The sequence below is a fragment of the Diorhabda carinulata genome, chromosome 11 (genome assembly GCF_026250575.1).
Source record: "Diorhabda carinulata isolate Delta chromosome 11, icDioCari1.1, whole genome shotgun sequence".
Lineage (NCBI taxonomy): Eukaryota > Metazoa > Arthropoda > Insecta > Coleoptera > Chrysomelidae > Diorhabda > Diorhabda carinulata.
The window spans coordinates 8,617,399-8,643,847 of NC_079470.1; the positions used below are offsets into that span (position 1 = coordinate 8,617,399).

General features: G+C 31.3%; 1 protein-coding gene across 3 annotated transcripts in view; it reads left to right on the plus strand.

The window, feature by feature from the left end:
• Positions 1-26,449, plus strand: part of LOC130899651 (chondroitin sulfate N-acetylgalactosaminyltransferase 2) — a 260,579-nt gene that overhangs the window by 28,706 nt on the left and 205,424 nt on the right. The window contains exon 1 of one of the 3 annotated variants that reach the window (XM_057809743.1): positions 5,164-5,169. The exons of the other annotated variants lie outside the window; for them this stretch is intronic. The gene's annotated coding sequence lies outside the window, so the exon portion shown is untranslated. Of the gene's footprint in view, positions 1-5,163; positions 5,170-26,449 lie in introns of those variants that run through there. 3 annotated transcript variants of the gene reach the window in all.

Sequence of the window (26,449 nt, forward strand, 5' to 3'; positions counted from 1 at the left end):
TTTTCCCTACATTTATAATTTCAGTGTGCAATTCTTGTTTATCAAATATGCTCTTACAACTGGAGTACACTTTATATTCAATAGCTATTTTGAACTTAAAGTCACTATTTCACGTGTATTAATGCTGTAATACATGATGACTCCCTTCGGTCATCGATATCGTGTGATTAATTTAACTTTATACTCTTCTGTTCACTTTCTTTCGTTGGTTGTGGATGAATAATTAATTAAAAAACAAAAAACAATAGCAATATAATTCCATTATATCTCCTCGGTCATTTTCTTTGCCAGTCTTAATTACGAAACAGTCCGAACCATCCTAGTTCTATGGATCTTATGATTCTGCTAATTTCTTCTTCATCATATAGGTTGCTTTATTTCGTGGTTTGCCCTTCTTCTCCATATGTCTTCCAGCGTTTTCCCTCCTAATATCCTAAATAATTTCCTCTCCCATATATCTAGTTTGTTCCACTGCGCTTTATTCAGTATCTGTTTTGACATAATAATATAAAATTATTCAAATTTGAAAACATTGCACAATTGTAACCCGGACAGAGATACAATCCATTATGTGTAATTTAACTCACCCCCGGTGCGAACCATTAAGATCTGTTAGTCATTTAGTTGAAGGATACAATAACGTTCCTTATTTTCACCCTCCATTAACGGATCCTCTCGGATTACCAAATTTTTCTCTTATATTAATGTGACTGTGAAGAATTGTAAATTTAGCTACTTCTCGTAAATTCAAAGTTTATTGTATTCATTGAGATTTATGGTACACGATCTTTATGGGGACCCACATCATAGATAATTGATTCTGGGTGTCTCTTGGACACTTGAGGTATCAAATTACGTACTTTATTTTGTATAGATGTAACCATACTTATAGATAATTATAAACTTTTATATAATAGTAGTAGTAGTAGTAGATTTTTCAGTATTCAAGACCGGTAGTAATCAGATAGATGTCTTAATATTCTGACGTTCCTTCGATTCGTCGGATTATTGAAACTTCATGCAACTACTTATTCTATTATTTGATAAATAGCTTATTCCAAAGTAGTTTTGATGTTTTAATACAACGAATATGGTCAACCATCATTGGTTAGCCCGAACACACATTACAGTATCTATGATTCAATTGCATAACGTACTGTCGGTCTGATGACTGTCTGATATAGATGTAGCTCAGTTTTTTGGGAAATGCTCTTGAAGATTAGTATCTTTCATTTAATTTTAGTATCAATAAGAAGTAAGAAATAATTGATCAGAAATTAATTTCATTTCATGAAAAACACTAGAGAGCCAAAATTTAACTTGTGATTGTAACAAGTATGTAGATATTTATTATTCCATCTAGGCATCAGAAACAAATTACATTGGAACAATCACCAAAACTCACGGCAAAAACTGATATGTATTTTAACATTTTAAGTAATGGTGTGAACAGAGTATTCCTTTTGTTACACAAAAGTGCGGTTTTGGATAATATTGTTACGAATAAGTTCAGAAATGTCTCCCTAGGCCGGCCCTGTCCAGCTACTATGAAATTTTGAAAATTCGGCAAATCCGCGTGGCGCTTTTCGGGTGACGTATTTAACATTTTTTATAAGTAGCGGAACTTGTTTGATGTTTATTTGTATAGAATTTTTTTAGTTGCAGGCGGTTTATTCACAGTATTTCTTCTAAATAATTTCTAGGAAAATCTATTCATTTATTTCTTTTTGTTCTAGAATTTTATAGAGTTTAATCAGGTATATAAACGATTAAACGCAGTTTTAAATAAAGAGTCGTTGTAAACAGAACGAATTACTGGAAGTAATGGCAGAAATTATTTAAGTGATTTGTATAAGTAAATTATTGTGAGTTAAGTGTATTCTATTGTGTAATAAATTAAGAACTTACGAGACAATGTTCATTGATTGACCCCACGAATAGAAAGAGTATAAAAAAGTACGAGAAACGTTAAAATATGTATATGAAAGTCAATGGTAAGAAACTTCATGAAAAATTCGATCTCTGAGCTGATAGACTCTATAAAAATAGTAGAGATCTATCCAGATTTAGAGGACCAAAACAGATCTGATAAGTTGGGAACATTCTCTTGGATTAATTATATTGTTTATGTGAAATTCATACATTGGTAAGATCCGTCTCAACATGAAAAACAGCTACACGAGAAATATGGAATGTAACACGATCTAAAAGTAATTTTAGGAGACTTTCTTTATTCCAAGGAAGCTCCTAACCCTTAACCGTGAAATATCTCTTTTGAAAGTTATTACATAAAGTATTGTTATATTTAATTAACATGTGAGTTTCCTCCATTAATAAATACAGATGATTCAAATCTCAAGAGTATCCTGATTGTGTAATAATTATTCCAAAAACTGAATAATCATAAACCTGTTGAAATGCTCTTACATAATGATTAGAGCTCTTTATCACTGGGAAGTTAGTTTTACAGATAAAATCTATTTTACAATTGTGCAATAAATTATGACCGAAGATAATGCAGCGTTCCGTTTTCCATAGCTTTCGTTGTATGCCGTAGCAAGACTAATTTTCCACTATACCACAGGGAGCCCGTAGGCGCAGACGATGTAGACACGGAATTTAAATAGTGGCGTAGAAACTTTATAAGATAATATAAATGCTTATTCGATAAAAAATTAGATTTTCACGGTATTATTTCTCAACAATTATTAATATCATTTATCATAACACTATATTATAAAAATCAAATTTTGAACATGCTTTACTATCAATCGATCAGGTAAATGTTGTTTTTAGAAAATTTTTTTAACTTTCACTAATCTGCACTGATATTCTCCTCTACTTGCTGATTAAACGAATGAATTTAAAGCTTTATAGCTGAATTACTTTTATGATTAAACATGATTAACTTTTGGAAAAATCCAGATTTGTTTGTTGTTTATTAGAAACTAAATTTTTGACCCAAGAATGTTAGAATTGACAGCAAAAACTGCCAATAATAGGAATGAGAAACTTGAGTATATGCTTTTGACGAAAAGAAAGTTATAAGAGTAAAATAGATTCATAATATATGAGTGTCATTGCGAAAAGATTAATTCCAAGCCTCAAAAGTATGTATTTGTTTACAAAATATTCGTTTTCAAGAGCTTATTTCAATTAATTATCGTGGCTGACACAAGCTATTTTAATCAAAATAGAATATTAGAATAAAAAAATACATGAAATTCAAAACAAAATGCTTTCAAAAAATTGCGCATCTACGCATCTAAGTGAGGAAAACATGTAATAATACGATATTAAATATCCCGAAACTGGACACAGTCACAGGGCTTTAGATCGGGACAGTAAAGTGGGTTGTCAAAAACTCTTCACTTGATCTACTACACCAGATGAGAGCATACCTCTTTTATATAATTGTTGCTACGCGTTTTATGAAATTGTATGTTGTATGAAATTTTTCTATACAATCGGATAGCTTCGAAAACGCCTTAGATATTTGATGACTACAAAATGGATGCAAACTAACTAATTTAGAGAATCAATCTAACCTTTCAAAGTTTCATAAGACTCTGTATTGGGGCATAATATCCTATTGTCAAACTATTCACTTCAATTCTCAGGTGTTCTAAAGACTGGGATACCTCGTGTTGTTTCTTTTCTCAAATTACTTTTTCGTATTAATTTGTTTGTCGAATATTTACATTTCTATCATGCTCAATATTCAATACCAAACGAAACGTTTATAGTTTCCAAGTTTTTTAGTTGAATGAATTTTCTTTGCATTCTTTTTCTGATACTCCCAATGTTTTCTTTTTGAAATGATCATGCTGTGAAAAACTGATTGACATAGGATCTTCCTCTTCCAATTTCGATCTTCACGACATATATCAATTGTTATTTATATGGTATGTACTGGTTTTTCTTTATACTCTACAATTTATTGACTAACTTTGCGTTACGCTTCCAGATTTCGTAAAATGAAGTTCGACTCTACAAAACTTATTTAGATTTAATATGTCGAGCACATGATATCTATTTTCTACGTATCTTTTTTTTAGAATTTTTCATAGATCCTCACATGGTTGTACGAATTTCGAAACGCATTTTCACGTAGATATATACGATTTGAACGAGAAACTGTCTAATTTTTATTATTTATCAGCATGAATGATTTTCTGTTTCATATAATGCACATTGTTAATTTATTACAACGTACCATATGACATTTGAGCACTGAGCCTCTAAGCAATTGGAATTAGGTGGAGAGACCTAGTCTAAGCAGAGTTTCATTTAATGAAATGAAGTTGGCCTTGCTGAATATACTCCATTTATAGAAATCAGTGGAAAAAATTAGTTAGTAACATAAAATGTTATATAAATTAAAACCCCGTTACTTAAGTGCAATTGCAGATCTAGTTAAGAACCAATTTGAGCTGTACCTGTACCAAGAATTTTCCTGTGATACTAACATTGTACCGGTATTATTTTAAGTAAGTTACTATTTGTGTAACACTAGTTAAAAAAATCATCAGCAAACAACTAAATTGCAAATTCCTATAAAAAGAATGAATATTAATAAGATTTGTCGGATTGCAATGTGGAATGAATTAGAAGATGAAGACGAAAAATTATAAATTAATCACGATACATGAACATAATAGTAATTTCAGAGTGTAATATCCATGCTTGCACTAAATGAATCAGTTGAGATCAGATCAGCTCAGTTTAGTGTCACCAATAAGTTGAGACAAATAGTAGATGTTTTTATCTATCAATAAGTAAACACTTTTAGAAAATGAACCAACGTTATAGTCATTTAGCAACAAATTATCCTAATATGGGTAGTATTACTTATATGGTGGAATACGAGTATTTCTATGGTAATTTCAATTCCTCAGAATTTCATTTTTATTCCATAAAATTTCAAAATCCCATTCCCAGTTCTATTACACAGAAACGATTTCGTAATAGTATAAATTAAATTTCTTTTCTTTTTCTGAAATCTCATCATTATATTTGACTTACGTGTTTATTTTTTGGTCGCAGGACATGCAGGCTGCAGTCATTGTTATCACTATCGCATTGGATGGTTGAGGCTATACATTTCACACCCAGTAGCTTTAATGTGTGAAACATATAGTCGTTCAGGGGGACTAATTCAAAGGCAAGGTAGACTACGGTGTAGGTGGGAATAGGTCTCTTTAGTTGATTAACAGGGGACACGAAACTAACCAGATATAGTTTCAACTTGCAATTTTTCTAATGAATTTAAATAGAATGCTGAAGACAGAAGAAGTTGAATGGACGTAGAATATCTATTATTTCATACATTTCTTCACTGTGCTGGATATACCTATTACATAAAAAAAGTCATACGGTTACAACTATGCCACAAGTTGCAATCTACTTTATTTATTCCATAAAGTGATTAATAAATTGATATTCGCTGTTGTATTTTCATTCACACAATGGTACTATAAATCGAATTAGCACAAACCGTACTATATTATACTCGTTTATGTTGAAAGACAGATTGAATATGATTGTTTAGCTTGGAATAATGTAATCATTTTGTAATCAAGAGCGATTATGCGTGTTTTGAGTATATTAAACATCACATTACACTTGAAAGGATAAATTAGAGAACTATTTTCATTGGTAGAGGTTGGTGCTACAATTAACATTATTAAGTATTATCAAGCGATTTTATCTGAAACTGTACATACTAAAACAACACCTAGATGTAAATTGGAGTTTCTGGAACCATTCATGATGTTCATACTGAACACACTACTACACTCGAAATTGCACTGTATGATGTGCGCTCCCATTACCAAGTATTATCGTCAGTAACACCTAGATGGAGAATGTTAAATGATTCCATTTTCCGTTTCATTTCAAATGTGATTAGAAATATTTTTTGCGAGTTGAAATTACTATATCAGTGCAACTAATATTAACATGTTAATAATTGTGTGCCAAACAAGGCAAAAAAAATCCCTGTCACTTTCACGGTAATCTGATTAAAGCTGATGTTTCTCCACATTCTTTATTCTCTCTAAAAAATAAAATTTTTAAGGTTATAAGGGTATTTTGGGGGGTTTTAACGACGAGCATTTCTTCAAAATTGGAAAAAAATATTGTCTTAGTTCTACATCCTGACAAAAGTGTACCCTTGTAATGTCCTGTAATGTTTTCTTTCCCACATACGGCTATTTCCTTAGCCCATCTCTTTACATTAACCTAATGACTTGGCATAATATTCGACCATGTTTAACCTTACTCCTACCTTTTCAGTATTTCATATTCTTTGTTAGATTTGGATAAATTATGACATAAAATTAAAAACTATTCATGGAAACAAAGCCTTATAGTCTATGAGCACAGATTATATACTAAAGATGTCTCATTAAGACGGAGAAACGAAATTATGAGAAAGTTGCAAAAAGTAGCTGATTTAGAGGGATGGCATAGCAAAATGCACACAAGATTATCGGTTAAAAACAGTCATAGAATCCCATTTTACGACTGTATAGTGAGGGAACGCTGAACATAACCGATTTAAATGTCCAAGATTACGCATCGTTTCGAGAGAAATCGAAAGAGTGATATATCTGTAGTATTTAGAAGTGATGAACAAATTGTATGCATGTAGCGAACGAATTCAACTGCCTTGTGCACTATTTGATGGAAAATGTAGTTGGTACACCAGTTATCATATCAATAAGTTTCACAATGCTGAGACTAGCAAGTAAATGGATATTGTTTAGCACTTTCTATAATAAAAATATATAATACCTCTACATTTTCTCTATTTTAATTATTTCGGTTCAATTGGTTCCGAGACACATCAGTATAGGGAATAGAATAGCAGACAAACACATTCTCTTTAAGTGGGAGACACTACGGAAGAGCATAACACCTGGAATGTATTAAATAGTTAATGAAGATCTTTGACAGCTACACCCATTCCACATGCTGAACTTTCTAAAAGGGGTGAGTTTATCAGATCAACAATGAGTATCCCTCAGTGGAACAGTGAGAAAAAAGGATACAATATATCATTTACAGCATAGCAGTGAAGGATCTAGATTAAATCATCAATTTATTCTAAAAACCACTCAAGAATACAGGCAGTCAGTGACTTGAATGCGTATAGTGATTTATTTAAGTTATTCAAGGCCTGATTATCATAAAATTTTTTTAATTTTCCCTTATGCAATCCACTAGTAATAAACATCTACGCCAATGTTCTTATCTATAGGTATTAATCTGTTGATAGTTATTTGGGGAAATCAAGAACATTATATTGATTTATAGCCTCCAAATCATGTATTCAATGAAAATTGAAATCGGGTAGTTCCATTTGGAGTATTGTGGTATGTTGCGTGTTAAGATCCTTATGTAGATAGTCTCTAGTGGGTTAGTTTGGAAAAACATACGTGTTTGTTGGATGGGTGAATTTAATTATGGAAACATATACCTACACGTCCGAAATGATGTCTGTTATTTTTTTTTTGGTAGTGTATCAAACCAGGCAAATTGAGATGGAATATTTGGAAAATGTGATATAGGGAAGGAAGATAATTAATTTTGAATAATAATTTATCCCTGTATTTTATGAGAAAAAGTCTTGAATACTTGAATGTCACTATGTACCTGATTGCGGCACAGATCGAGACATATTACTAATTGTAATTGAATGTGTATTATTTTGTTCACTAATTATCACATTCGAGTATTTAGATTCTTCAAAATGTCTGTCTTGTTTTTTACACAATTTTTAGATTTCCTATATATGTGGCAACAGTGTTATTTCACAAACATTAGGGGAATAGTTTAAATTTTTCTCTATACGAGGATAGATATATTTATTTTTCAATGTAATATCCTTTTAACTTCATATACTTTCCCAGCTATGTTCAATAAGTTCGATACCCTTTTTATAATAAGAATCGTCAAACTACTCAAAATAGCCATTAAACTACCGACATCACCTCTTCATCGAAACATTTTTTTCAGTCTGGGAAAGGAAAATAATCCGAGGGGGCTATTTCTGGCGAATAGGGTACATGAAGACACAATTAAAACTTTAACCCATTAATTCTGGCAATTGGAATAACGGATGTGTGATGCTTTGATAAAGCAACACTTGCTACTTAGCCAAATGCGGCCTTTTTTGCTTAATTTATTCGCTCAAACGTTGTAATAAGTTCGCATAATATTTGCCGTTGATAGCACTTTCAGTCGATCATCATCCAGTGGATTTTCTTCAAAATTTCTGGAGTCACCTCATTTGTTCGACCACTGCGAAGTTTTTTTTTTCTCAGGTCGTACGGCCTCGTTCAAACTTTACTATTCAATTTTGTTGACAACGAAGGAGAAGTCTCCCTCAGATTGGATTCTAGTTCAGCTTTTATATTGGTTGGGCTAAACCTTTTATATAGATGTGTTGTATATAATAATGACCAATTTTGCGAAAAAATCAGGAAAATCAATCGCAGAAGACGAATCATTCTCCACCAAGACTATACGAGCTCTCACCCATCAGTTCAAACAACATCATTTTCGAACAGTCAAAACATCGAATAAATGTGTCAATCGCCGTACAGTCCTTCTTTGGCATCAAAAAATTTTTTCTAATTCCCGCAGATCAAAAATAAATTGTGAGGTTAACGTTTTTCTACACCTGAATGGAGAATATTTTGAAGAGAAATAAAGCCATATCTAATCATAAATATTTAATTGTCTATCTCCAAACGTAAGTAGCAACATTCGGAAGATATAATAAATAATACAAATTGGTTTCATTAACTTTTCATCGTAATTAATGCACAAAGAGGATAATGTTGATGTAGAGGAAACCAGAAATTGTTATATTTTATAATCAATAGAAAGTGATGTAGACGTAGTTAACCACAAGTTTTCATTTTATAATGTTACCAGAAATATCAATGGACTTTGGTTACCTTTTATGATATTTTCAATTTGGTAGCAATGTATTATTTACATGGACAACAAGCCCAATGGAGAGTGTGATAAATGTCGACGATTATTCCAGAAAGTTTGAGACTTTCACAAACTTTGTAGAAACAGATTGTGCATGAATTTACATGTCCTCCCATTTCTGTACACAATTTCCTTTATTTATGTATATTTTTTATAGTTATTTGTTCATTAAGAAATAGTTTTTTATTATACTGTTGTGTATATTCAAATTTACGTAAATTTTGAATCGAATGAAATGTGACGAAATTATATTTTTTAAGTCAATTAACAATTATATAAAGAAGCAATATCTGCAGATTTTATATTAATTTATTCATAAAAAACATTCAAAATAAATGAATTTGCATAAAAATACCTTGTAAAGAAATAAAAATAATAACAACACAATGACCAATTTAAATGTGTTACTCACAGGCCGCACCCATATGTGAATGTCATGGTCGTCCATCTGTGGAACGGATCCTTCTGCGTTTCCTGTTATTATATCCAAGAGACACTTTCCGAGTTAGTGCAAATTATGTTGTGTTTACTCTTTTTTTTGTATGAAGCTCAAGGGAAAAGTGAATTGAAGAATAATTTTATTTATATAGACAAAATGACTAAGTTCATAAAATTCGTATTATAATAGTTTAAAAAAATAGTTGTCGAGTGATTTTTGGTAGAGAAAGTGTTTCTTTCTCAACTTTCCGACATTCACGGCTGAGTTGCCGAATTTATTAATGAGAAGGTACTGACAAAAAGGTCGGAAACAAAGCGTACTCCTCAAGAATACAGGCGTGACTGTAAATTAGAATAAAAAAGTATCAATGATAAGCATGATTGTCACCTATAAAGGGTTAATTTTATGGAAAGTTCTGACGTAACTGCCGACTAAAATCTTTTTTTGTCGGAAATTATGTTATAAATGAACTTGATCAAAATTTTAGCCTTTAATAGTCAACGTCCTATCCCAAAGTATAAATGTCTCTTCATTTGTATGTTCTAAACACCAAAGTAATCGAAAAAAATTTGGCCCAATCAAAATGAAATAGAAGAACAAGGTACTGAGTAGTTGTTTAAGCCAACCGTCGTTTGAAAAAGTTTAAAAAAAGGAACTTCACGATTCAATCCAGTTGTAAATCGATACTACAAGTGCTTCTTTTGAAAGAATAACTGCAGTAGTATTACAAAACCGCAGTTTCATATACGAGTACAATCATTCTCACCATCATTAAATTCTAGATATATCAGAAATCTTAATCCACTTTTTTTCCACATTTTTTTAACGGCACTCGATTTTTCGTGTTTTTTTGTGCCAACATCCTTTTGTAGCATGTGTCAACACTTTATTATTGTTTTTTGTTTATTCTAGTTATTCATATATAAAAGCGTCCAGTGTTGCAATGAATCTTTATGTAACAACTGAATAAATAGGGTTATGAAATAGAGAGTTGACTTTACCTTGGATAATACGCTCTTGATAATCCAGTTTGAGAGGAATTTAAATACCAAAATATGATACAAACTCGAATAATGTTCATATTATCCTATATGGATGGAAATCAATGAACTAATTATTTAGGAACGGAGTTGTTAATAACTTCGATCGACATTTACATGACAGGGAAATTGACCGCGGTTTAATTAGAGTTGTGTATATGTTTTAGTTGGCGGAAAGGAGTTATAGAGCAATGCTGAAATCAATCAGGCGTTTTGGGAAAACATAACACATCGAACAAAACCTCGCAGGATTATCCATTTGTTTTTTCTTTGTTCTAAAATCTGATTGTCGCTTTTGAAACCGTTACTAGCAATTTGACTAATTCGACCAATTGTTGCGATTAGTCTAATGATGGGTTACAAATGAATTAGAGTGTTTGGTTTTAAGCCAATTTTGTAATTAATAGGGATATTCAAAAAATTCAACACCAATATTGTGGAAATGACTTCATAACCAATTGTACTAAGATTGATCTAACAATAGTGAATATAATTAAAAACGATCATTTCATGTCTATTTATGATTATTATCACGTCAAAGGTGTCAGTAAAAATAATCAAAATGGAATTTTATCAAAATCACATTTTCCTTCTATTCTAGAGAAAACTATTACTCAACATCCCTTCGCAATTATTTCAGAAATATTGAAACGGTCAACAGAAGTTAATTGAACAAATCTCAAAAAACGTTTATATAAACTGCTTAAAAATGTATCGAAAACTAAAAGTTATATTACAATTACATTATTTAAATAATTTTTGTTCTCTTGATGTTAACACTTTTTAAACATGTGGCAGGTAAATTGTCAACGTTGTGATATCACAATTACACTAGTGATTACAATTAAACGGTAGATTGTCAATCGATTTCATTCAATGGAGTCGTCGTGAAATTGTTGTAGCTCGTTATAAAAAATTTTAGGTATTTATAAAAAAATTGTGGAAGCCCTGTCGTCTTTGTTAAATTTCGAATGATTTTATCGACTTCGTGCTGAAATGATGGATTGCTGAAACCATTAACACACAACAAAAAAATGAATCACTGACTACGTTTTTAAGTATTTACTAAGGACTTTACTACTTTACTTTTTACATAAAGAGCATTTTCAATGTTTCAATTTCCAGGAATACCAAAAACAAACTTAAACAGGTTTAACACTTCCAGTAACTTGACCATGTTGAGTTATTTTTTATTAAACTAAGGTAAGCTACAGAGCTCACTTAGAGTGGCATCTAATTAAGTCTAAGTCGTTTTAATCATGTGTACCAAGAGTTAATTCAAAATTTAATTGAGTCGTAATATCGGTTAATCCTTATATCCCATTTTGTCCTCAAACTCTAGTACTTTAAATCGATGATTCCCATTTTCCGTCCAACCTTTATGGCCACTAAAAAGGAAGTAAGAGTATGAGAAAAAAGTAAAATATTCTTTTTTCGGTTGCATCCACAAATTTTGGCCTCTTCAACAGTTCTTTACATAATATTTGATAATGGCCTACTTTTGGTTTCTAATTTTATATTTTCCTGGTATGAATATTGACAAAATCTCTTGATATATAAAGATAGAACATTTCTTTACTACACGAAATCACACAAATTTTATTATAGTATATTGTTATTCAGGTATTTACTCGGACACGACCTACTGACTATAACTGAATGTAGTGAACTTCCATTTAAATCACGCCACACTGTTTCAGACTGCAATCTCAATATTTCATATTCAAGAATTTTCCACGGGTCTGAATAAATGGTAATCTTGTAAGAAAACCTGGATATTTCTGAGATTATACCTCGTAAATTCGAATCAACTGTCCACTATATATTTCGGCATTTACAGCTCGACCACCTGCAACACTAAACTTCCATAATTCCACCAGAAACACTTTCCGCTCGTATCGACCTCTCTTTGCGATAGGCTTTGGTAATTCCCCTTTTTACTACCACTCATTTTCCATGTTCGAGATATTTAGATAAATTCTTTCCTCATCGCTAGTGAAAATGACAGGGCAAGATGTTTACATAGCTCTAGACCACGTTTCGTTTGAATCTGGGTTAGTTCGTGTGACACTATTCTGGTACTAGGTTGTTATTTACTACTTGTAACCTCAATATTCTGCGCAGGTGGATGACTTGCAGACGAAAGATCTTCAGGCGAAAAATTTGAGAAAACTGCAAGGTATTGAGATTTTTTTTTGATTAAGTAATAGAAGATGTGATATTAGTTCAAATTATTGTTATTTGAATGATATAATTTTTCTGAGAGTTTTGTAGCACTCCTGCTCTTATGCCTCTGTGCCACAATATATTCTCAAAGTTCTCATTATTCATCAGTCTCATATAGTTCAAAATTACATTCTGTTAAAGAGCATTTCCACTTAGATTACAAAGAGTTATACGAGCAACATAATTCTCAAACTTTGCTTTGAAAAATTTTTTCATCTTAGCCATTATTTCGCAAGAGTTATTTCACATAGTAATGGAATTGCTATTATCAAGAAATTATATATTAAAACAATTCATAAAGTTACCGAAATTTCACAACTTGTTAATACTAATTACAATTCAGTTCCAGCTGAAACAATGGCAGCACAGGGAGGGGTAAAATGGATTCAGGTAAGCGAAGTTGAATTACAACTCTAAACTTCATAATCACTAAAGTTTCGTTATATTATATGGACTACTTAAGTTCAATAATCCCCATATGAAACATAGATCACCTTGGATAAGGGAGTCATCTTACAGTTAAATGTTATTGAAATTCACTACTTTGAGTCGTTTATTCGGGAATTTATGAATATTTGACTGAAATTGAAAACTGATATTTTGTGATCACCATCAGCAATGGTTAGGTAACCACTTAAATATTGTATTTGCAAACGAACGAACACTTGAAAACAAACCAAAATAACTGTATTTGTTTACTTTCATCCATTTATCCATTTAGACCCGTGATTCCCAAAGTGGTTCAAGTGGACCGCCAGGAGTTCACCGGAGACTCGACGAGGGTTTACGATATTTGATAAAAGAACAGAATGATTGAACTTGTTGTTCCTCCTTTATTTTTATTGATATCAAAATATTGTTGAAAAGCTTCTATCGAATTTACGGAAATACAGAGTGAGTTTTATGTATGGAATGCCTCAATTATCTCGGAAACGGCTTGTACGATTTTTATAAATTTTTGTGTACAAGTATCTTGTACCTTTTGCCGGAAAAATAATAAACTTTCTATTTCAAATGAATCACCATGTATATTTTTTTCTTTACGAAATCCTTAAGAAATACTTATTATTTTTCATATGATGTTTCCTATACCTAAATGCCATAATTTCGGAGTTATAGCTACATTTGCATTATCTCCGCAGAAGTTAAAATAATACATTTAGGTGGATATGACTTCTACAATAAGAAATTTGATGTTCCAATAAATCATTATTGTTGGAGTTTATTGAAAGAAACAATGGATCTTTCATATTTTAATGATATTACGATATGGTGATAGGCGTAGAAGTCAATAAGAAACGTGTAATATCATTAATAATTTATATCCTAACCGAAATCCCATAACAAAATCTACTGTCAGTAAATTAGTGAAAAACTTTAACGAAACTGGTTTAGTAAAAGATGTATCCAAATCAGAACGAGAGAAAAGCTGCATAAACTGAAAACAAATCTTTAGATGTTTGCGTCCCGTTTGAAGACTATCCACACTTGAGTAATAGACAAATATCTAGGGAACTTGATATTTTGTGAGCATTCGTAATAAAAATTTTACGTGATAATTATTTCCATCCATACAAAGTAATTTTGGTTCAAAAGTTGTAAGATAACGATTTTAATTGACGTGAAGAGTTTGCAGACCTATTGATGGAAACATGTTACAATCAAAACGATCCATATTTTTTAAGTAATGCCATGTTTTGCGATAAGGCCACTTTTTTATTAATGGAAACGTAAATGGGCATGATTGTAGATACTGGTCACCTAACAATCCTCGTTGGATGCGTGAATCCCACACCCAAAATCCCGAAAAACTGAATGTATGAGCTGGAATAATAGGCGACAGAATAATTGGTTCGTTTTTCATTGAGAGTACGTATTTACGTTTATTTACGTTCCGGCGTATTTAGATTTATTGGAAAATACTATTATATCTGTGTTGACTCGGATATTTCCAAATCAAAGTAAGTATTTTCAATTACATTAAAAAAAAATTCATTATTAGAAATTTTCAGATAACAAGATGTGGCCCCACCTTACTATGATGATTTGGAAGGCATGGTTTCATTGAATAGCCCCCACATGAATCCTTTGGAATATTTTCTGTGGGCCACTTAAAAAACTTCGTTTATAAAACGAAACCTGCCAATAACCAGGAATTAAAAGATGGGATGTCAGTCAAGGATGTTTCAAAGTTTTAAAAATCGCATGGCTTGTATTGAAGTGAATGGACAACATTTTGAGCACTGTAATCGCCTTCACTGTATGTTTCCTAAAATTCGTAATTTTTCTGCTTCACTTCTTCTTCTAACATAACACAATAATTCAAAGATTTGTCTTCAGTTGCTCTGCTCAATGATTTGAATAAATGTTTTACTGGACTGGTTTCGTTAAACTTTTTACTAATTTACTGACAGTGGCGAAAGTGACATTTGCGGTTATTGCTTAAAAAACTCAAGCCAAATATTGATAATTTGTTGTCAATCCATCAAGTATATCCCTCTCATTAAAATTATATTGTAGAATTACGACTGTTATCACAATAATAATTAATAGTGTAATACTTCACTGCTATACTCCAATTTACTATACTCATATCTATAACACAAGATAATATACTATATTTCATTTTACCACCCCGAATAGGAAGTTTTCTAAATAAAATTTGTGAAAAATGATTGGTTTTTGTGCTGTGAGTCACTGTATATTTAAAAAAAGTTGGATGGAGTCACTTTTTCAATAAGCCAACTTTGCTTTTTGATTTGCACTCACAGCACAATCAATTGAAATTTGATTGAAAATTTGTTTAGCAGTCAATTCTAACTTTTTTTTTCAAAATTGTTAATTCTTCTTAGAAACTCAGCCCCAACGCAAGTTTCTATAGATAGATCTAATCACATTTTCTCGAGATTTGAAAATTGGTAGCAAGATTTTGAGAAGGGTCTATAAAATAAAATAGTTTGGTAAATAATGATTCATACAATTGTACACGAAGTAATATATAGGGTGAGTTTCCAGTTTGACAAATAAATTCCGTATTATGGAGACAGAAACAAAAAAAACGAAAGAGTTTACAATATACTTAGTGTATTAGAAATTGGAGGTTGCTTTCATTCTACCTTCTCTTAATACTGTTACGAACAAGCTCGCGAAATGGATCCTTAGACCGGCCCTGTCCAGTTACGATGGAATTTTTAAATTTGGCGAATTCACGTGGTAGATGCGATGAACTTTTTATCATAGAAGGCGGTTTATTTACAGTATTTCTTTCCAATAATTTCTAGTAGAGTCTATTTATTTCTTTTGTATCATTTTGTTCTGGAACTTTGGAATATTTTATTTAGATATATAAATGATTTGCGTGAAAGCAGTTAGTCAGGTTTAAATAAATAGTCGTAGTGAATAGAACGAATTAGTAAAAGTAAATTATTATAAGTTTAGTGTAATTATAGTGTGTACATAAATTAAGAACGTAGGGGACAATGCTTATTAATTCACCCCACGAATAGAAAGAGTGTAAATAAGTACGAAAAACGTTACAATACACTTTGTATTATAATCAAATTCAAATAGTTATAAATTCCTATGATTATTCAAATCCACCTTCTGCTAATTCCAATTTTATCACAATAATTGGAGGTTATACGAAGCTTATATTGTGGAAGTAGATTTAGAAACTCTACTAGTTTAGTTACTATTATTATTTCGTGATATGAAAGCTAATTGGAAGTTTTCATAATAATGTTAATAGGATTAAAAATAACGACCAACAAATATAGATTAGTTTTTATGCTATGATATTTTTGTACTGATTAGTATGTTAAATAAACGTGTTCTATTATTAGTACGTTGAATAATGTTTTCAAAGCAATGAACGAAATTAACATGAAACAAACAAATCAGTGAACACAGGATGACTAAACAAAATCTTTAGTATCATGTGAATCAATATTTGGCAGTTAAGCACCGATATGATATAAATATGTAATACAATTTTTTGTGAATTAGAATCTATTTATTACATTTTCATTACTCCTAACTAAACTTTTACGCAAATCATCTAAAGTTGTCATGTGCGACGTCCGCACACCTCAAAAATATCTAGTAGGGGAAAACCTGGGGACTTACCCAGGTAGGAAAACTGAACAATCTTTGAAAAATATATCAAAATTAGCGCGAACGAAACGTCAATTGGTCATTAGTTTCATGCTAGTGGTCAATCACTATATTCCATCATAGCTGTTTTGTTTCGCAATGAGGATTATTGTGATGGTGCTCCTCTTTATTGATGTACGTATTGTAATTTACCATAATTTTATTATTATTATAAATGTAGTCTGTCTTTCCTTTACGTGCGGTAGTTTTTCAAAGACATAAGCTCAATTTGATTAGACTAGGTGCAAAGGATGCTCATTGGATTGTATTACCGTTTGTAGAAACTATTCACATGATGTCCTTTCAATACAACTTTTTGAAAATACATGCGAACGAAAAGAATACAAAAAATCTATTTTTGATTGGAGCATGTGTTTTTAATATTTTCCAAGTGACATTCTGTAACTGAAATATAAATAGATGCACCAACCAAATAAAAAAAGCTTATAACAAGTTTAAGTACTTGCTATTTAATTATCATTCTCTATGAACAGAGTTGTATAGTGTCCTCGTTCATATTTTGGAATAATAGTATGTCTAGTGTCATCACAGACTTGAACGTATCGATAGCTTATTGACCTACATATTGAAATTAATTGTTGATATAGTGGATCAAGGATTTCTTCACGCCTTTTCAGCTGTAGTATATGAAGTTATATCCAATCTTGATTTTAGAAACCTCATCATTCATCAAAATATTCTTATAACACACTTTCATATCTTCTATTGAATGAAAATAAGCTAATTGCTTTGTGGTTGAAAATTTTGGAGAAGAGAAACATATCCACATCAGGTTTATAGGGTTGTTATACATTCTCTTTTAGTTTACAGAATGAAATCGTGTCTTTTGGATGCAATAAAGACAAAAGTAACTAAATTGACCTACCTAGCTTTTTATAAGCGACCTTCTGTAGTGTTGCTTCAAAATGTATCTAAACAGAGTAGCATTAACCATATGCTACTTTCTTGCAATTCATAATAATTATTTCTCTTCGCGACACGGAACGTGACAACGGCAATTCTACTTGAGATAGTTCTTCGACATTTCTGTTGTCATATCAGAATTGTTACAATTTTTATCGCAATTTGTGAATCAAAAGAAATTTCATTACTGAAGACTGGAAATTCCGTTGAACATTCGATGAAGATTGACACGATGAACTCGAAATCTTCTGGGCTATATCAATGTTGTTCATAATAGTATCTGCCGAAAATCCATTTGCGACACTTCTGATTTCATATCGATTTAATTGTATCAAATTAGTGCTTGATTCCTTGAAACAGTAGCTCATGTTGGCCTGAAGCAGTCACCAGTGAATTTAGGGTTTGATAAATTTAGATATGTAGCAAAATTTTTGCGATAGAATTCATTCCAACGATTTGATTAAGACAAATTCTTGTACATAGTTGAGAAAAAATTGGAGGGAAGTTGAATTTAGTGGCCGTAAGTGTCATTGTTTTTAGTACTACGACAGATAATATATAAAGTCAGTGCTAGATATTTTAATTGCAGCTTATTTTCATCTTTAAATTTGGAATTTTCACAATAAGCAACGAGTCTTTATCCTCAACATCTTCTAGAGTCTACATGTTTATCTCCAGTTATTCTAAAATTAGAACATTTTTTCAGCAGATAATATTTATGTTTTCTTGAGTTCAAATTTTACATTTTTCGGCTCTGCAGCCATCATCCTGCTGTTTTAAATATGCAAAAAGTTTCACATATTCGTATGTATATATATTGTAGTTTTTAACATTGAGTTAACAGACCAAAGTGTAAGTGGCTTCATTGACTTTGTTTTTTCTGATAAATACATTAGTAAGATAGTTTCAAAATGTTTCGTCATAGTTTTCTCATTGTAACATGTTTTAGATAGGCGGTATGATTTCTCATATAAACTTGCTGATATTTGTGGAATTGAATTTAAAGTTGCCGATTGGTCTGCTTCAGAAATATCAGGAAGAGTGCTGGAATAATTGTCATTTTCACTATCCCTCTTCATTAACAAAAAAATTATAATATCTTATTGATCACAAATTATATTAAAAAAATTAAGACATTACTTTTTGTGGGAATTTCTGGTTCATTATCTATTAAAGTACCTACTTCAATGTAGGTATTAGAATGTTTTTCTGTTTATGACGTTGAAAAGATCTTCTGAAGTGTTTAACCTCTCCATTTCTTTATCTCGAAGTGAAGGCGTGCCTGAGATATCAATAATAACAATTATCAAAACTATCAACAAAGCTGATTAAATCGTTAAAAAATTATATATAACGGTTATTATACGGTAAGTTGACGATCAATCGTCGTGGTTAAATAAGCAAGTGAAAAAAATTCTTTTTTCTAGTACCGTGAGTGAACTACGTACTTTAGACCCACTTTGAGTGCCTAAAATTTTACATACTAAGTGGTTAGATTACAAGGATCACATGCAAGAGGTCCCAGGTTCGAGTCGCAATCATTCTTTATTCTTCTACTGTAGTAAAACTCATTTTTGGGTAGCTCTTATGCAAAGAGAAGGGTTGACTAATTTAATAACTGCACAACGTGCACCTTTAATATTAGTATTGTTAATGATTGAATTGGATAATTGTTTTGTTAATTTCTTCTAATTTTGATTAAAATGTTCAAAATATTATTAAATATGTGATATATTTTATAGGGAATCAATAAAAGCGTTAAAATTTCTTCCAACGAAAAAATAAACCTATTTTGCGTAAGTAAAGCGTGAAGAAACATATTTTACTCACTAGTGCGTAAAGAAAATTACTATTAAATAGTATTTTGATAAAATTTCCTCTAGTGGAAAAAATATTGTATGTAAAGGCCTATTTTCGACTCTTGTGATTGTCAATAATCACAGTCGTCGAAAAAAGGCTACTTTATATACATGAATTACTGTTTTTACTTCGCCAGAGCGTGAAGTAATAATCATTCCATTTAATTATAGTGATTATTCATTTCACGCTCGACTCTAGAAAAAACTTTTTGGTAAGTACGGAGACACTCAAATATATTTAATATATAAAGGCTTATTCAAAAGACAACCGCAACTTATATCATATGGTTATTCAGGAAGAGATGAGTGATCTTGAGATTTAGAATTTCAGAAAATACCTAAAATCAATAAATGAATAAACTAGATCCTTCTAAAAGTTTTTTTCGCATAATCAATTTTTAATAACTATCCATTTATGTGAATAAAATTCCACAAAATTGTGTTGTTGTTTTTCTGTTGTTAGTTTTGATTGAACAATTGAGATTTTATTTCGGACTTCTCTTGCTTTGAGAACAAAGGATCAAATCCAATAAACTTGATAAAAATGTAATTTCCACCTGTAGTTTTTCTTCGCATTCCCCTAGTCATCGATCGTCCTCCGAACATCGAAACGTGACTCGTGCCTCCGTCGTATTTCTCATGCTTCATACCTAATACCTGTCAGTGCGATTGTGGTCCGACCCTTTCCACCTAACCATTTTCAGTGCATTCGACTTCATACCTAGTGCACAACTATGCATACCGTAACGAGATATGCATGAATGCATATGTAGGTTTAGTATCCTGCATACGTATATACCACAATGAGTTTGAAAGATATTATTTATTCATTGTATGACCAATGACGAAAATAAATTGATTATATTTCACGTATTTCATTTTCTTTTTCCAATATAAATAATTATGAGGAAATGTCTGTGTTGAAATATAACTTTTTTCCATTTTTATTAAAAAAAGAACCGCGTCAACAACGAAAGGTTATTGGGGGCTGGACAATGTGAGTAAAGTGTTAATCTAAGTTTAAAAAAAAATTTAATTTGTACAGGTTAGTCAATTTTAGAAACTTAATCATTTTATCATTGTTGACATAGTACAGCGCATTTTTCATTTCACGTGGAAGTTCACTTTCTAGTCGTTTCTGATGGTAGAGTGGACATTCGACAATTATATGTTCTACTGATAAAGGAGTATCACAGGCGAAGCACAGTTTTTATTGCCATTTCTTCAATACTCAGGTACTCATAGGTTAACTTGATGTGTCTTATTCTCATGCGATGCTGTATCCCTTGATCCCGTCGTCTTCGTGATATTTTCCTTTTTGGTAGTAGATTTGGGTTGATACGTTAGAGTTTATTGTCTTCAAGTTTTTCCCATTTTTTTGCCATATTTCCGTCGAATGTTGTTTGATACAGCTTCGAATGTCGGAATGTGGAATTTCAGGAGGTTCGTTTTCTATTCTGTTGATACTGCAGACATCTTTAGCTTCCTAATCGGCTTTCTCATTTCCTTTTATACCCGCGTGGGATGGAATCCACATCAACTCGACTTGTTTGTACATATTGTGGAGTGCTTCAAGGTCGGTTTTTTTATTTGGCATGTTTCGTCGACGAAAGCTGCGCCTACTGCTTCCATTTGAGATTTTTGATACATCTGTGTATATTTGGTAGTGGCTTTTATACTTGTTTATGATCTCTTGAAAAATTTGTAGAATCAGGGATAACGGAGTACTGGATTTAGGGTACAGTAGAAGATTTGTATTATATTTGGGAATTTTTATGGTCCAGGGAGGAGGATAGTTAACATTGTTTGAAATAATTTTCAGAAGTGAAATTTAAATCTATAATTGCTTTGCTAAATAATGCGGGTAGATTTGATTTTTGGTCAAAAATTGAATGAAAATGATCGGAAAAGTTATATGAATAAGTGAGATTATTAGGATTGTTTCCGGTTTTAGCTTTGTATTGTAGACTCAGTTTGTACCCTCTAATTGTAAGAGGGGGCTCGTTAGTTTCGACATAGAGGCTTTCCACTCGTCTGGTTCTGTAAGCTCCAAGTACAAGTTTTAATACAGTGTTTTGTATGACTTCCAGTTGCTTCAATAGGCAACCTTTGGCTGAAGAGTACACCATAGAACCATAATTTAGCTTGCTTCGAATTTGTGTTCTATAGGCAGTTAGTAATTGTGTGGTATCGGCTCCCCTATTGCTCATGTTCATGTTTGGCATGCAGGATTTTGAGTTGTTGAATGTGACTGTTCCACGTAAGTTTTGGAACGAGAATCATTTCCAGGAATCTGTGTTCTCTTACGTACTGCAAATTATCTTTGTATAATGTCAAATTGGGCAGGTTTATTTGGTTTTTTAATGAAAAAGGATTTTATTTACCTGAAAATCTTTGTTCAAGCAACTACAAAAGCAAAATCAATAGGGAGAAGGTATGCTGAAAGTTCATAATAATAAGAAGCATATAATAAAAAATAATTGAATCTATTGAATGAATCCATATTAAAAATCAAAACAAAAAGTCTAGGTTACTTTCCAAATATTAACATGATATTGATTAGTATTAGAAACAATTACTCTTCGTTCTATTTACATTGATAATTGATTGTCCGATATTGACTAACACTATACGATTGAATCTACGATTTGAGGTTATGTCCAATTTGGTAAGCAATTCAGAAGAAATTTCTTGCGAATTGTTCTCCAACTTATAATAAATTTTCAACATTAGGTTTATTGCTTTAAGATTGATTATGAATTAAAAACCCACAATGTCGTGAATTTCTGATTAATGGAGCGTTCATTATAAATAATACTGAATACAGAACAATACACCAATTTTTCCTACCACGGATATAGTTCTTATTCGTGATATAAAGTTATTATTCTGCACTATCATTAAGAGGAATTCAGATTTGATGACTGTTATTGAGCTAAATTTGAATACAGAATAGCGAGATACATTTTCTGATAAAGAATCCGAATAATTTGAAATAGCGTGATGCTCATATTTGGTACAGCTAGTGTACATCATGTGAATTTGAATGCATTGATTTTAATGGGTTACGTTGTTATCAGGAAAACTTCTTATTAAAGTATAATGGTCTATAATTCGATTCTGAATAATTCCATGAAACATTTCTACTCATTCGAAAACTTTCCATTTCTAGTTGTTAACCATCTAAATTAATAGTGAGATAATGAAATAGGTAACAACTTGATTAGGAAAGTGCCAAGCGCACTCTTCAAATCTATTTCGAAATAATTTTCCGCTTTTATTTATTAAATCAGGAATAAAACATTCTTGAGCAACTACTAGATACCTTTCAAAATAAATATGTACGAAAGAAAAGGAAGTTGCTATTGATGCAATTCAATTGGTAACATCTGCTTTTGACTGAAGAGTATTATTACACTGTCACAAGTTTTGTTGCAGGTAAGTAAGAATTTTTTGGGGCAGTCAAATAATTGCAGATGAGATTCCACCTTAACCTCAATTTTATCATATGAAAACATAATGACGTAATGTATGATTACCACAGACATTTTCTCACGTGCTCTATCACTTTGGAAAGTTGATTTCTTTTTCACATTTATCTCTTAATTTTTTTTTTCAAAACATTTCATTAGTTTTCATTCATCATAAATACAGGCTGTTTCAAAAAAAGGTGATCCCGTCTCAATGATACATAGAAAACTGAAACATTTTTCACGATTTTACCACAACTACTGACAACATTATATTGAAATTTTATACGAAGATGTTTTAGAGGCTGATACATCCAATGAATTTGTTTTTATATCTGACTATCATAGAATGCGCTAATTACACGGTTCATACTAAGTAGTATCGAACATAACTCATTCAATATTAGATTTATTAAGCAAAATTTCAAGGGAACTCAAATATCATTTAATTTTACACCAAAAAGATACTCCAGATAAAACTCGATACTATATATCGTTTTTGGAATATTTTGATTTGAAAATTCTTAAGTAATAACCGATACTGGTATGAAGTAATGATAAATGTTTTAAATAAACAAGGTTATTATTATGAAATATAATTTAATTAGAGTAGGTGTTCAAAATGTCCTCCGCTTATACGAATACACAAGTTTATCCTGTTTTTTAAATAATCCATCAATCTTCTAAACGGTTGGTAGTTAGTTATGAGGTCATTAAAGTGAAGTTTAATTCTGTCTTTCAATTCCTGATGTAGCATAAGCTTTTCCTTTAAGAAGAGATCAATCTGTGTAATTGTCCGAGAGCTTCTGCACCTCTACCAATCCATCTATTTGGAATATGGTTAATCAACTTATTACGATACCTTCTATCAAAGTGCGGTGGAGATCTTCGCTCGTTTAGAGTTAAATCTTGTAATATCTCTAATTGGTAGATCGTCTGTGCATCTATTGCACTTCAAGTATCCTCCAAGTACTTGAAGAAGACGTATTTGTTTGACTTACCATATTCCTTACGCTAATTGTTTTTATTATGGAGCAACTAAATTTTAAATCATATTTTGTTCTTGTTGCTGTTGGCCTACCCTTCATAATTTTAAAATCAAAATATTCCGAAAACGATACACAGTATCGAGTTTTATCAAGAGTACATTTTTGGTGTAAAATTGAATGATGCTTAAGTTCACTTGAAATTTTGCTCAATAAATCTAATATTGAAAAAGTTATATTCAATACTACTTGATACGAATCGTGTAACTAGCTAGCGTCCTCTATAAGAGTCAGATAAAAAAACAAATTCATCAAATCAAATCAGCTACCAAAAAACATATTTTTATCAAATTTCAATACAATGTTGCCAGTAGTTGCGGCAAAATCGTAAAAAAAAGTGTATAATTTTTTTTCTTCGACGCCCTTTATCGTATCTTATTTTATCTTGAATACGGGGGACGTTACGAAGTAAAAGAATATACCAAATGTTTGAGGGTTTATCATGAAATTTGGCTCCTACCTTATCCAAGTCCTCATTATTTTAGTCCATCTCCACAATCTGATCTTCAAATCCCTCATTTCATGTAACATATCCACTAGTAAGTACATAATCTCTCGAATCAGAAATGGGACATAAGGAAATCTCTAATCATTTAGTTGAGGTGAAAACATTATCTGGTTATGGGTTTACCGTGTTGATATTGAGATGTAATTAAAAAGGAGATATTGAATATGTTCTAACTTAGTGCAACGTTAACAATCTCAATAATTAAAAATTTTTAGTTTAGGCTAGAAAACTTAAGATGTTCAGATAAAAAGATTGTAAATTATATGGTTTGAACAAATGATACATTCATAATATAATTTTTGCATATTATAATCATGATATTAATATAATAATATTATTGTTGTAGACATTTTTTGGGTTACAAGAAACTGTTAGCTAGGAAATGTGAGGAAAACCATAATTTAAGTGAAAATAATATAATGAAATTGTTATTATATAGAAATATAGATAAAATGATTATAAGATTTTTTTTTGTTTACACATTTTGAAAATATTAAATGGTCACTGCCTAAATTGAACTCACTTATATTTTTGATTTCAATTGAACTCTTACTTTCATGACTATTAATAATTTAAAGATGCAGTCTGCTGCAATCAACAGAGGAAGGAATTTTGATGGAGAAAAAATTATGAGAAGCCGACATAACGGAAGTCAAAGTTTGCTAGGTCCTGACAGAATAATACTATTAGGGATCCATTAATGATTATTGAGATTTTGATTTCAATCTCTTGCCTTACTTCCCACACGATGTTTCGTTGTTTACTCTAAGCGCAACTGCCATTTTCTTCCATATCCAGCAATTAGGTTGAAAGAATCATAACGTCTTTTCATCGCTACTTGCAAAGTCCAGTTATCGGGCTACCTCAGGCGCCAGTTTTTTTTCGTTGTATGTTCCACTTATTACGGGCGTCAGTGAAGAAATGAAATACCCCAGGAGAAACTATAGTGATAACGACAACTCCGAAGACATTAAAGCATATTTTCCTCATTGTTCTGGATTGGTAACTTGCATATTTGCAGCTTTAGTTTCTTACCAGACTTTCCAGATTCAGATTATAAATTTATAAATTCGATTCGATTCGAATCATTCAAAAACTTAACTTGTTTTGTTTTTTCAGTACCTAGCTCATGTCTTTCGCCATCTCGAACTTCTAATGATTTTGCTACAAAATCTTTTCTCCAGAATTTATAGTTTTTGAAGGCCCTGTGTGGTTAAGTATGAATTTTTTATATAAATAAGCACTATTCCAAGTTTTCCTGTGGACAATCGTTTAGTTTTTTCATAATTTTTTGCAAGTATAGTTTGTCTGAAAGTAGGTCTATCTTTTCCTTGTTTTCTGATTTATCGGAAAAGTAATCACAAAGTTAAGCTTGGGCGAAAATAACATGACGTTCCTAAGAATTTAAAGCGTGAGAAAAATATTAAAAATGGAATTCTAAAATTTGTTGATATTGTCCATAAAAATAAATCTTACACTCCAAGTTCGAGTGCTCTAAGCTGTGCTTGCAAGCTGCGTCGCAAGCTGTAGCGTAATTTATTAGAGAATTCAGAAAAATGATTGTGGGTAGACTTAATATTCCGTCTCAGAAAACACTGATCTAAGGTTCATGTTTCTACCTCATTTCCATGGACTACGTAAAATTTATCTCTAAATATATATATTTTCAAAAAATACAAACTTTATGTTGGAAGTGAAAACTTGCAATAAAGTTATGAGAGAATATGAATTCTAGAGGAACAATGAAATATGTTTAAGCCAATATTTTATATGACC